Source organism: Pholcus phalangioides, unplaced genomic scaffold, assembly GCF_987345545.1.
Source record: "Pholcus phalangioides strain wild (caught in Gottingen) unplaced genomic scaffold, Ppha-v1.0 ptg000017l_1, whole genome shotgun sequence".
Classification (NCBI taxonomy): domain Eukaryota; kingdom Metazoa; phylum Arthropoda; class Arachnida; order Araneae; family Pholcidae; genus Pholcus; species Pholcus phalangioides.
This window is the reverse complement of record NW_028301610.1, coordinates 35,839,521-35,852,448: the sequence shown is the minus strand read 5'-3', so window position 1 is coordinate 35,852,448 and position 12,928 is coordinate 35,839,521. Positions and strand designations below refer to the sequence as shown.

At 39.6% G+C, this 12,928-nt stretch overlaps 1 protein-coding gene across 1 annotated transcript in view; it reads right to left on the bottom strand.

Moving 5' to 3' along the window:
- The window catches only part of ninaC (STKc_myosinIII_N_like and MYSc_Myo21 domain-containing protein ninaC), a 34,643-nt gene extending 33,740 nt beyond the window's left edge, over nucleotides 1–903 (bottom strand). Inside the window, exon 1 of the mRNA XM_089246652.1 lies at nucleotides 823–903. The gene's annotated coding sequence lies outside the window, so the exon portion shown is untranslated. The remainder of the gene's footprint in view (nucleotides 1–822) is intronic.
- Nucleotides 904–12,928: the final 12,025 nt, after the last annotated feature.

Here is a 12,928-nt window from a genome sequence, read left to right as displayed (position 1 = left end):
AATGATAATCAGTTTAATCTGTTCACAGATCCCAATGTCTTTTGCTATAATAAAGTACTCTCGCCATCAGATTGCCGAAATAATTATATGTGTGCTAGATTGGGAATTCTAAGACACCAGGATCAATGAATATCACCGCGATTAATAAATATCCTAGACTTGGGAAATGTGTGTACTACATTATCATAGTAAATCAATCCGTTTTTGCAAATTTTCCATTTTTCGATTAAATTACAAATTCACTTTGGTTTCGGAAGTTAGCCATTTTATTCTAATTATTTAGGAAATAGCAATAAAAAGTTATTGTATAAAACTCAGGTGATTTAAAAGAAATATTCTCAAAACAAGTTAAGATCCACTTTTAAATCACGAAAAAATTAATTCTGATACCATATCTAGAACCATATGTTCCCAAAACTTGCAAGGATTAAGACACTTACCTGAAAGAACCCATATATCACATTGATCTAATCAGAAAGAGTCATTTTTTTGTGCAACATACCACTAACAATGACTCCAACTACGTCACCATTACTACACTGAATTCAATTTAGTTTAGAGAATCTTGAGAACTGCTTATCGAAAATATAAAGTATAGGTTATTTATAATTGTCGATTTATACCAAACAAGAACATTGATCGCATAATTACAAAAAACGTGTTTGTAAGTTTTGCGGGACCTTCAGTTTTCAGAAACAACAAAGAAACTTTTATGTTAAAAATCCCATCGAAATCGCTTTCAAACAGAAAAATTAACTGTAAAGTTAAGTACTTATATTTAGGAACTCATGTAAGAACATCAAATAAAATAGGTAACCTTACTGGACAGGACTGTGACGTTTCGTCCGCTTGAAATGAATGAAACAGTGTGAATGACAAATAAGCCCTAGTGATGAAGCTCGCTTTCTATTCTAAAACGTGTAGTAGAGGAAGAGAAGCCTTATTCTAATCCTATTAGTAAAGTTCCCAATAGAGCTTCGAGTACTTTTCATTCCTTTATTTGAAAGCTCATCATATGGCTTCAGGCCCTCTGCATCTTGGTTTCACAGTGACAACAATTATTCATAAGACGGTGTTTACAAATTTTTTTATTTCACATTCGAAAAATCCAAAGAAAGAAAAGAAATTCAAAAACTCGAATACCATTCAGATATTATATTTTCCATATTAATGTTATTTATAACACTACAAACAGGCGATTTGGACAACAGGCACGTTATAATAGAAATCCTAGTTCTTTTCCGAGGTCTTCAGAGATTTTAATGCAACAAAATGAAGTTTTTCATATGACTTCGAAGCATTGTTAATTCATATATATTCCGGTATAATATGAATTTACGTTTTTGAAGTGAAATTTCTTTCGTCACACGGTGCAATGAGGACCGATCTTTGATAAAGTGGCGTCCTGTGCAAGATAAAAATTTTGTGCCCCCCCCCCTTCTTGTTCTTTTTTCTATTATGGTGATTCCCAAATGTTATGTCACAGCTCCATCGACTATAGGGTGCCCAACATCAATCATAAAAAATATTTCCCTATGCAACACATAGGCCCATCATCTCACCATACAGCGGCTCTCTCTTAACCTTTTTCAATCCAAAACCTTAACGACCCAAAATCAAAAACACGATCAACTTTGCGACCCATTGGTCTATTTTCAATTTGAAAAATGTTTATTAAGCATTTCTAACTAACAAAATGTATAGTTTCAACATTAGTAGAACCAGTCCATGGCTTGTTAACAGGGTCTAATCCCAGAGTCCCGAAGCAAACAGGGATACAAAAAAATTGATGAAATTTTTCATCAATTCTGAAAATATTTCGTTCATTTAGTCAGAATTTTATAATTAATTTTCGAATTATTTTTCTATCATTAATTTTCATTCTATTTTGGATTAATTTTAGAATTTTTTTTCATCAATACTCGAAGAACTTTCCATTAATTAAGTATTGAAATATTTTCATTATGGAAAATAATGTTGCTCTTTAATTAATTTCAAACTTCATGCGGAGCCACGTTGAATTAACCTTATAGCTATGGGATCCTCAATACGTAAAAAGGGGATAACATGTAAAATACAGACAAACTTTTAATTTCTTCCTTTTTTCTATTTTTATTCTTCTCTTATTTCTCTTGATGACCATTTCTTGAACAATAAAAATTATTTTGAACCATTAATTATTTTGAAATTTTCAACGCGTTTTAGTGCCCCAATCATTGGGTACCCTGTGCATTTAAACAGGTTGTACTGCCCTAAAATTACTGCTGTACCCCATGCCCCCTCCTCCAACCTCGTTGGGCATTTTGCCTGTTGTGGCGTTGTATTTGTATTTGTATTCGGCAGCAGGTTCTCACAATGGCACCTCTACAGGGTGATTCAGAAAAGATGGGAAAAACTTTAAGAGATGGTAGTACACACAAAAACAAACAATTTTCATCAAAGAATGCATGGTCTAAAATGAAATGCAAACGTGCTACTGGGCGCAGCATAGTAAAACCGAGGATACCAGGAGAAAACGCAAGAATAACGTATACGTTGAAAAAGCAATTTTAATGAATAATTTACAATAATTGCTCAAAAGGGAGACCGCCAACGGCGATGCAAGAAGAACAGCGGCGAAGGAGGGATTGGCGAACGCTCTGGAATATTCCAGGCATATCGCGAACCTCCCCAGCATCAGCCGTAAGCCTTGCGATTAGGTCCTCTTTACAGTCAAGAGGAATCTCATACACCAGACTCTTCAGCTGTCTCTACAAAAAGAAATCAAGATACGACAGATCGGGCGATCGTGGTGGAAAAGCTACAGGACCACCTCGCCCGATCCATCGGTTTGGAAAACGACGTCCAGATAGTGCCGTACCTCTCGCCCAAAGCGGGCTGGAACCACATACGACGCCGGAGGGCAGTTGGAAAATCCTTCAGCAAGTCTGGCAGCACCTCTTGCAGAAACGTCCGGTATTTGCCCTCGTCAAAGCGTTCCGGCAGAGGATATGGTCCTATTAAGTGGTCGCCAATGATTCCTGCCCAAACACTGATGGAGATGATGCGCACGTGGATATGCGGCATGTGGATTTACAGACGCCCAGACATGTTTATTGTGGGTATTAAATGCACCATCTCATGAGAAAGTGCAGTTTTAACGTTTGCTCAGCGGCCGTTTCGAAACGCGCTAGCGCGTTTGCGTTTCATGTTAGACCATGCATTCTCTGATGACAATTATTTGTATTGGTGTGTACTATCACCTCTTTAAGTTTTTCCCATCTTTTCTGAATCATCCTGTATACTTATTTTAAAGTATGAAAAAGCAAAAAAAATGTAAGAATCGTCCCGAGGTTGGAGCTCTATCAGCCCATCCTTGTAGGTGGGTCATGCTGTACTCCAAAGAACTCAGAGTGTGTAACTTTCTCAACTTGTTTCGGCATCCCCTATTATTTGGCGCCGTGTGTAATTGCAAGGTTCGCACCGTCCTAAGACCGCCCCTGGATGCAATGAATTTGTTTCATAGAAAATCAGCGTCACGAAAATTGAAACGCTTCCATCACTACATTTACAACACGAGTCTCTAATAACGAATCATTTCTAGCTGACGGGGTGGTGTAGTTTAGTGTTTCCCAATCTGTGGACCGCTTGGGGTCCGCGGGATCATTTCCATTTACTACCATTGCATGAATGACACATTTTGTGCTGTGAAATTATAATTTATTCCACTTTTTGTGATATGCAAATTATGCCAAAACAATACATTTTGGATTCTATGGGAGGATCGCGTCGAAATTGAACTTCTGACGCGACAGAGAGGTCCGAGAGCATTGACCTGCAACAAAGAGGGTCCGCGGTGCATTACGTGACTCCTCTAACGTGACTTATACTAAACAGGCCCGCGGTATCAAAAAGGTTAGGAAACATTGACATAGTTTCCTATACTTTTTTGTTCCATCCCTGCTAAGAATTTTTTTTCTCATCGCCCCCGTTCCTGAGCGACCCCATAGGATCCTATACTGCAGTGGTTCTCAACCGATGCTCCGTGTACACCTGCCAGGGGCTCCGCGGCGACTCGAGGAAAATAAAATTAATCAGTAGATTTGATAGATGAGTAAATAAGAAAGGCCTACAAGGTTCTGACATAAAAATCTTGTACAAAAAAGGGCTCCTCGAGTCACACAGGGCTCCGCCATAGAAATTATATACTGAAAAGGGCTCCATGAGTCCAAAAAGGTTGAGAACCGCTGCTATACTGTATCCGTAACTACATCGTTTACGATATAGATTCGATTTTAACTAATCGTCCCCTTGTACGTTCCATTACTCCCCAGTAGGCGATATTGCCCACTTTGGGAAACATGGGTGTAATGGTTAAGTCTTCATCCATAATCACCAGTGTGTCGATGAGAGGGGGTCCGATCTCAAGGCACGGAATTTTTTTTTAACTTATTATTCTCAAATTATACCCGTGAAGAGATGCTAATTTCTTGAAAAACGTATTTATCTCTTCCTCCACGTTGCCTCAAACCCCGGTGTCTCGTATGCCGGACAAGCGCTCTGTCACAAAGCTATGAAGACAAATAGAATATTTCTTCCTTGGAACGTATAATATGCTGAACGGCACCGTGCGGTGGACAGTGGCAACAATCAGCTAATTGCTCGTTAATGACATCGGGGCCACCATATGGCAATATATGTAGATAAAGATGTACTATCCTGTAATACAAGATATATACGGAAAACTCTCTGGCTATATGTGTAGAGATGCTGATTTTTTGAAGAAAAATTCATCTCTGCCTACACGGGGACTCTCCAAGAAAGAGCTATTCTATCTGTCTTCATAGTTTAGTGGTATGGCACTCGTTCGGCGAACGAGAGATTGGGATTTGAGTCCCCGTGTGGAGGCAGATGAATTCTTTTTCCCAAACAGTCAGCATCTCTAAATACAGTCATTTTTTGTATATCTTGTATTAACAAGTAAAGAGGACATTTTTCTCTACATAATAAGAATACTATATATTTTATGATTAAGTTGTATACTAACATCTAACCCGTTACCATCGTATATCCACCCTCCCTCTACATTTTAAAACAATAAAGATATCATAATTGGTGAATGAAATCTGTGCATGTGAAATTTGGACGACAAATTCAATCGATGCCGGGTGTGGGAAGGCAAATGCGTCCAAATGAGCGACAGTTGTCAACAATTTCTGCGAGTATCATTTTTATATTTTTAGCAGCCTGACCTTAGCAACCGCGCACGCGCAAAATGAATCAACGAATTTCGAGTTTTCGGATTCGACACGTGTCTATAAATGGGACCATATCTCAGAAACTACTAATCCAATCCCAGTGAACTAAGTGTTTTTTGAAATCAAATATATGTGCAGTAACCCAATCTGAGGATAGAGTTTGTATCTTGAACATTAAAAAAATACAAAGCTTTAAATTTTTAAAAAAGTGTCAACATTTCGGGATTTTTTCTAAGTGTCGCGATATATGAAGAGCAAAGTACAACCGAAATAAGAAAAATCGGGCACGAATGCATAGAACACAGAATGACAAATAGAATCACATCAAAAACGGTGGGTCCGAACCCAAAAGGAACGAGCCGTACTGCTGCGAATATGGGCAACGCATGAGTACTCTGGCAACTTTGGTGGCATCTGACGAAACTGAATGGAGTATGGCTGTGGATTTCTTTGCTGACGAAATGGACAGTGCAATGGAGGTCAACCCATACCTACTGAACCCCCTTAGCATTCAAAATGCGGGGACGAGGGCCGCAAAATGGAATTGAAACGGGGCCGACAGCTACTTTAAAAAAGTTGAAAAACTACCGCTCAAATTTTACAAGAAACCATCATCCACGAAAAACAATGGAAAGGGGATTCAAAAATTGGAGAACGTTTGCTTAAATTTCACAAGAAACGGAGCTCCAGCATAAACAATGAAGAGATTTAAAAATTGGATAACATTCGGTTAATTTCACAAGATACGGAGTCTCATAAAAACCAGTGGAAAGGAGACTAATAATTGTAGAACTTTCGCTTAAATTTCACAAGAAACCAAGCCCCATGAAAACCAATGGGAACGAGACTAAAAATTGGAGAGCATTCGTTTAACTTGTCAAGAAACTGAGCCCCACGAAAACAAATAGACAGTAGACAATTTAAAAATTGGAGAACCTCCCCTTAAATTTCACAAGAAACCGAGACACACGAAAACCAATGTCAAACGAACGATTTAAAAATTGGATAACGTTCGCTTAAATTTCACAAGAAATCGAACCCTTTGAAAACAAATGGAAAGGAGACGATTTAAAAATTAGAGAGCTTTCGCTAAAATTTCAAAAGAAACCGATCCTCACGAAAAACGATGGAAAAGACGATTTAAAAGTTGGAGAACCTCCGGTTAAATTTCACACGAAGCTGAGGCCGACGAAAATAAATAACAAGAACCCGATTTAAAAATTGGAGAACGTTCGCTCAGATTTCACAAGAAACCGAGGCCCACGAAAAGAAATAGAAAGGAGACTAAAAATTGGAGAACATTCGCTTAAATTTAAATAGAAACCAAGCCCAACGAAAACCAATGGAAAGAATATTTGAAAATTGGACGTTTGCTTAAATTTCACTAGAAACCGAGCCCCACGACAAGGAGAATTTAAAAATTGGAGAGAACGTTCACTTAAATTTCTCAAGAAATCGAACACTGAAAACAAACCGAGCCTCACAAAAACCAATGGAAAAGAGACAATTTAAAAATTGGAGAGCTTCCGCTTAAATTTCACAAGAAACCCAGGCCCACAAAAAGCAACGAGAAGCGGACGACTTAAAAATTTGATAACGTTTGCACAAATTTCAGAAGAAACGGAGGTCCACGAAAAGAAATAGAAAAGAGAGGTTTATAAAATTCGAGAGCGTTTGCTTAAGCGTCAAGAAACTTAGCCCCCATGAAAACCAATGGAAATGAGAATTTAAAAATTGGGAAACTTTTGCTGAAGTTTCACAAGAAACCGAGCCCCACGATAACGAATGGAAAGTAGAGAATTTAAAAATTGGAGAACCTCCGCTTAAATTTCACAAGAAATCGAGGACCATGAAAAGAAAGGAGAATTTAAAAATTGGAGAGCATTCGCTTAAATTTCGCATAAAACGGAGCTCCACAAAGACCAATGGGAAGGAGAATTTAAAAATTGGAGAATGTTCGCTTAAATATTACAAGACACCGAGCCCCACGACAACAAATAGGAACGGGACTAAATTTTTGAGAAAGTTCGCTTGTTTCTTGAGAAACCGAGCAACATGAAAACCAATAGAAAAAAAAAGACTAAAAATTGGGGAACGTTCTCTTAAATTTCACAAGAAACCGAACCCCACGGAAACCAATGGAAAGGAGATGATAAAAGCTCGAGAACTTCGCAACATCACAAGAAACTAAGCCATTCGAAAACCAATGAAATACGGGCAATTTAAAAATTACGAAGTCTAGCCGTAATGAAACCTTTATGAATCGCAACTTTCATTTCACTCTGCACAGTTATGCTTCCTCGGGTCTCCATTCTGGTTTGCATACCTGGATAAACACTTTTGTTCTCACGAATTCATTACCGTCTTTGGGCATACACAACCAATTTTTTGGGCCTGCACTCCTTCTTAAACACATCATTCTACCCTATTACTAGTTTCAAAGTTCGTGTCCTCATCCATTGCTATTCTCTGCCTCTCCTCCACCATTTTCTCCTCAGTAGCCGAGGAGCCAATTTCAGATCGATCTTCGATTTTTGATGTGAATTCCGAACCCCTTTACTTACGTGAAATTTTGTTCCCATGATCTCTATCACAACAATATATAGTACAAAAAATTTAATTTCAATTTTTTATACACGATTGACAGTTTTCACGAAAATAATCGTGATAGTTTACGACACTGCCTAAGGCCGAACACATAGTGAGGCGACCAAGAGGTACGGGAGTGTATAACAGCAATTAGTGACGTCTCACATACTCGAGCAGCGAGACAAAGGGAAAGGCCACTCAACGAGGTGCGCGACTCTAACAATCCTGTTATAATCAAAAGCGATATTGATATGAGCCTTTTCGGTGCTTTAGAGGGTTTCTGTTAGACTATTGTGGGGAGCCGGATATTAATGTTGCTCAAAGCAAGAAAGCCACGGATGACAAACGTTCCAGAACCATTGGTAAAAGAGGTAGTTTCGATTTCGCTTTCGTGGTATTCACAAAAGATGTATTTTGTTTAATAGTTTTTGTGGTGGATGATAAAGATAAGTAAGCAACTAGTTGGCACAACTCCGAAAGTTTCTCTATCGTTGTCATTTGTAATTTATAAAATTGGTTTTTCAAAACGATACTGCATTGCATATAATGTATATTATTGCTTAAATAAATAACCTGTGCACAGGTGTAAGCAGGGGAGGGGGAGATTGAGCCAAATGTGGTTTTTTTTGAAGGAATTCTTGCACGAAAAACCCCTCGTCTCCGGCAGAAAAGATAATTATTAACCCCCCCCCCAGAAAATCCTGCGTTAAATAAAATTACGCCGATGCACATGCGTAACAAACACTGCAAGTCGTTCCTGGGAGAAGGACAATAATGTTGATATTAAGTTATAATATCATATAATCTTTGAAAAGTGGATATCTTATTACACAGTAATTTGATCATTTTTTGTCGCACCGCGGTCATTTTCTGCACACGAGGGCTAATTAGACCGGGACCTACAATTTATTGCCGATCCCGAACGGCAGGCTTGTTTTTTATACTCATCGAGAGGTTGGTGCGCTAACCCCACGATGGGGGACTCCCTGCGGTAGCAATTTTTTGCTGCGGTCAAGTCGCCGTTATATTACACAGTAATGAGTTTGTATTTATTGTTTACCACAAATTTTCAAGATGTAGTTATTTTATTTTTTCCAATAAAATGATTGAATAATTTGACTAAATGACTTGCGTTACTGTCTCGTTAGCAATTACCGTTCTAAATAAAATATACCAGTTGTCTTAGGAACAATAGCAATGAACACACTTAATTATTTAAGGGCGAGTTACTTAATTATTTATTTCAGGTCTGATGACTATGACTCTTTCCTGAGTATGTCTTGATCCCTCCCCCGAGGGATCAAGACATAGTCAGGATCTATTCTTGGGGAGGAGAGTGTGGCAGTATAGGCTATAGGACACCTCTTCCAGAGAAATTATCAGTTTTTAACCTTCAAAAAAGTAGCATTTTAAATCGATATTCAGCCAGTGAATATTTTGCATTTTGATATATTTGGTAGTTTTTTCGAATTTTTTCATTTTTATTTTGATTACCTTGGTGATAGGCGGGAGGGACGCACTAAAATAATGTCTCGCACGAGACATTACTGACTCTAAATAGGTGACAGAACCGATGATAACGGCCATAATAAGCCCACATCACCTCAAAGCAATTTTCTACCATTGCCCCGTATAAAGGCAAGATTTGTGTCGAGAAAATCCAGCCCGATTTCAAATCCAGCATCAAGTTAAAGACAAGACAGTTGGCCCCGTCAATGGAAATTCTCATTGACGAGCGGCTTAGTTTTTCTGAACATTATGCAGCGGTGGTCAAAAAAGCGAATCGAATGCTCGGTTTCATTTTCAGAAAGGTCTCTTCGCGTAAGTTCCTAAAGTCGTTCTTCCGAGACTTAGTTCGTCCTGTAAGGTTTTGGAGACCGTAATTACGGAGAGACATAGACTTGGTTGAAGGGGTGCAGAGAAAAGCTACGCGTGTCCTTATTGGCACACGGGGCTCGAGTTATGCAAACACCAAACATGCCCCCCCCCCCCCAATAATGTGATGGCAAGAGCACGCGGTGTTCCCACATGGTCACCGTGCCCGATGCTGCTCAACTTCGGTGATCGGACGAGAACCGGTGTTTTCAACATAGTATGGCCGTTAGCGGGCTTGAGTTATGAAGTGAGACTTAATTTTTTGAATATGTTTTCATTGGGTGAACACGGGGGTCGGGGAGATAATATCGAAGTGTTGAAATTTTCGACGGGATGGGTAGGATGGACCATGAATTATAAGTACACCGTCAATCAACTGCTTTTACAAGGGGACACCAGTATCTATTGGCAAGGGACAATGCGAGGTTATGGTGTCACAGGGAATTTTTCTCTAATAGGGTTGTCAATAAATGGAATAGCTTACCCCCGGAGGTAGTAAATTCTAACACTATTGACACGTTTAAAAAGAAATACGATAAACATGTTGGGGTAAATCGAGAAGCTATCCATACTTAGAATAAGACAACCATAAGTATTCTTTATTGGCATCTATTGTATAATATTTTACCATGCATATATACATATATATTGTTTGTAATTGCATTTTTAGTTTTGGTTGCTGTACTTTTGAAATATATGACATCCATATCTGTTACGGGCATCTTTTTCTCAGACACCTCGTTGGGCATTTTTCCTGTTGTGGCGCTGTTTTTTATATTTGTATTATTTCATCGTGTATTCATAGCTAGATGGCGGGGGGACGGACGGAAAGATAATAGACCAGAGGTTCCCGAACTGTGCTCCGCCATAGGTCTCTTATTCTTCCAAGAGGTTAAAAGATTTTAGGAATTTATAAATCAGGTTTTTAAAATAAACATATTTTGCTGCTATAAACAACGTGTCGATAGCCATCGACGCAGAAGGTAAGGGTGGTAGCATGGGTAAATAGTCAACATGCATTTGTTACTGGCCGAATTTTTCTGTCAGACTGTATTGAAAAATTCCTAAAAGAATCTCTCTCAATAAGTACAACTTTATTACAACTACAGACCACCACGTGACAAGCCCAATTTCATGTTCATATAATCCAAACAGAATGACTACATACAGTGCTATCTTATAGCATGTGATCTTGGAAAAGTCAGGGGGCCTCTTATGGCCTTTCTTTCAACTGACATCAATTGTGTCAGACTTGTAGAGGACTCCGGTACGCTGCTCGGAGACCCATGACCCATAACACTCGCGGGTCACTAGGCTCTAAACATAGCCTAATTAAAATTTAGGAGTAGGAAATGAAAATTGTAAATGAAATAAAGTATAGCTGCATATGTCTAAAATTCTAAACGTCTCCCTTCTATCTCTAAGTCATGGACCCTCACGGCTAACAGAGCGCCAAGCCAGAGAGGCCCGGGATTTTTGCATTATAAAGTTCTTATTGAGGAACCCATGAACAGATATGGCAAAGGAACTTATCTCAGTATCAATGTCTGAGTCCGGCTTCAGAATGCTATCAGAATGCTTCAGAATGCCATCAGAATGCTTCAGAAATCCATCCCCCAAATACACCGAGTGCAGGGGCGCTGCTATAGGAGAGGCACCAAACCAGGCGTAAAGAAACAAAAATGATTGCAGAAATTTTATGTCTGTAAAATTTAAATTATGAATGTGGGATGGAATACTTTACATTGAACGTGAGATTTTTATGCACATGCATGGCATATACACATCTGTGACTTTTCTGGGTCATGGCACTGGTGCTGCCAGTGACGTCAGAGGCGAATTTCAGTACATATACGGAGGCACCCGAGTTCCATCGAGTTGGGACAATGTGCTGAAATCATCTTGAGTGATAGAGCCTGAGGGTCTCTCAATACTGCTTATAATCCGAAGGGGGCCCCGAAAAGACGTCTCACGTGAGTGAGCCCCCTTGTTGGTTGGTGGGGATGGTGGACGATGAGTCCTCCATTGATGCGTGGCTAGAGATTTCTATTTTACCGTGGTTATGGGGGGGGGGTGGAGTGTGAGCGAAGAGGAGTAGAAAAGACTAAGGCTGCGCTCATAGTGGAGCGAAAAGATGCGAGTTCCTAGAATCGCGACCAGGAAAAAAATGCATAGGGGGTGGAAGAAGAGATGTCCGCACATAGTAAAAGACGAGGAGAATAGAGAAAATGACTGGAAGGGTTCTAAAATGTAAGGTTGTGATGATGATGATCCCTCCGCAAAAGAGGGAAGGGGAGAAAATTGAGAAACAGACCAATCAGCAGATAGCGAAAATCAGCAGACCGAGGTGAAAACAAACATGTTTGTTCACCTCCCGCACCTCATTGAGTGGCTTCTTTCTCTCTTTTGTCTCCGTCCACGAGTGTGAGCGATGTAAAACACAATACAACCGTTTTCGTCGCTAGTCTCTATTTTGCACTCCCGTACTTCTTTGACGCCTCACTATATGCACGGCTTAAATTAATGGCAGGAGATGTGATGCTGTGTCGACGCTGCGATAATAAATCAGCGGCAACGGTTACGTGGTCTTACGCTAACCAAATATGCGCTGAGCTTGGAGTGTAAGTGTCCATCACTTCTACGAAACGAACGAAGGACAGGAATCTAAACCAAAGTTTATGGGACTGTCCAAGTCTGCAAACCAGAAAGAAAGTTGGTGGGAGGTTGTCCACGTCTGCAAATAGAACGAAAGTTGGTGGGGGCTGTCTAAGCCCGCAATCTGGAACGGAAAGTGCCGTGGTATTCTGAGCTCGCAGACCAGAACGGTAGTTGCTGTGGTTTCAAACACGCAAACAAGAATGTTCTCGCTGAATACCGAGTATGAAGATCAGTTTGCACGATGGATAGGATGGACCATGAATTAATAATACGCCGTTAATCGCCTGCTTTAACAAGGGGACACCAGTATCGATTGGTAAGGGTCAATTCTAGGTTGTGGTGTCGCAGGGCATTTTTCTCTATAATAGGGTAATAGGGTTTCCTTTCTTTCTTTCTGTCAAACTAAGCACAACTCCGGTCTTTCGTCATGGGCAATTTACTAACGATACCGGTTGAATTGTGCGGGAATTGTGAGTGTGTGTACCTAATAATTTGGGTGCGTGTATGGTTTGCGTGAATTAGTGCCGTCATCTATATTTCAAATTGTGAGTGAAGTCAAATGATTGAAC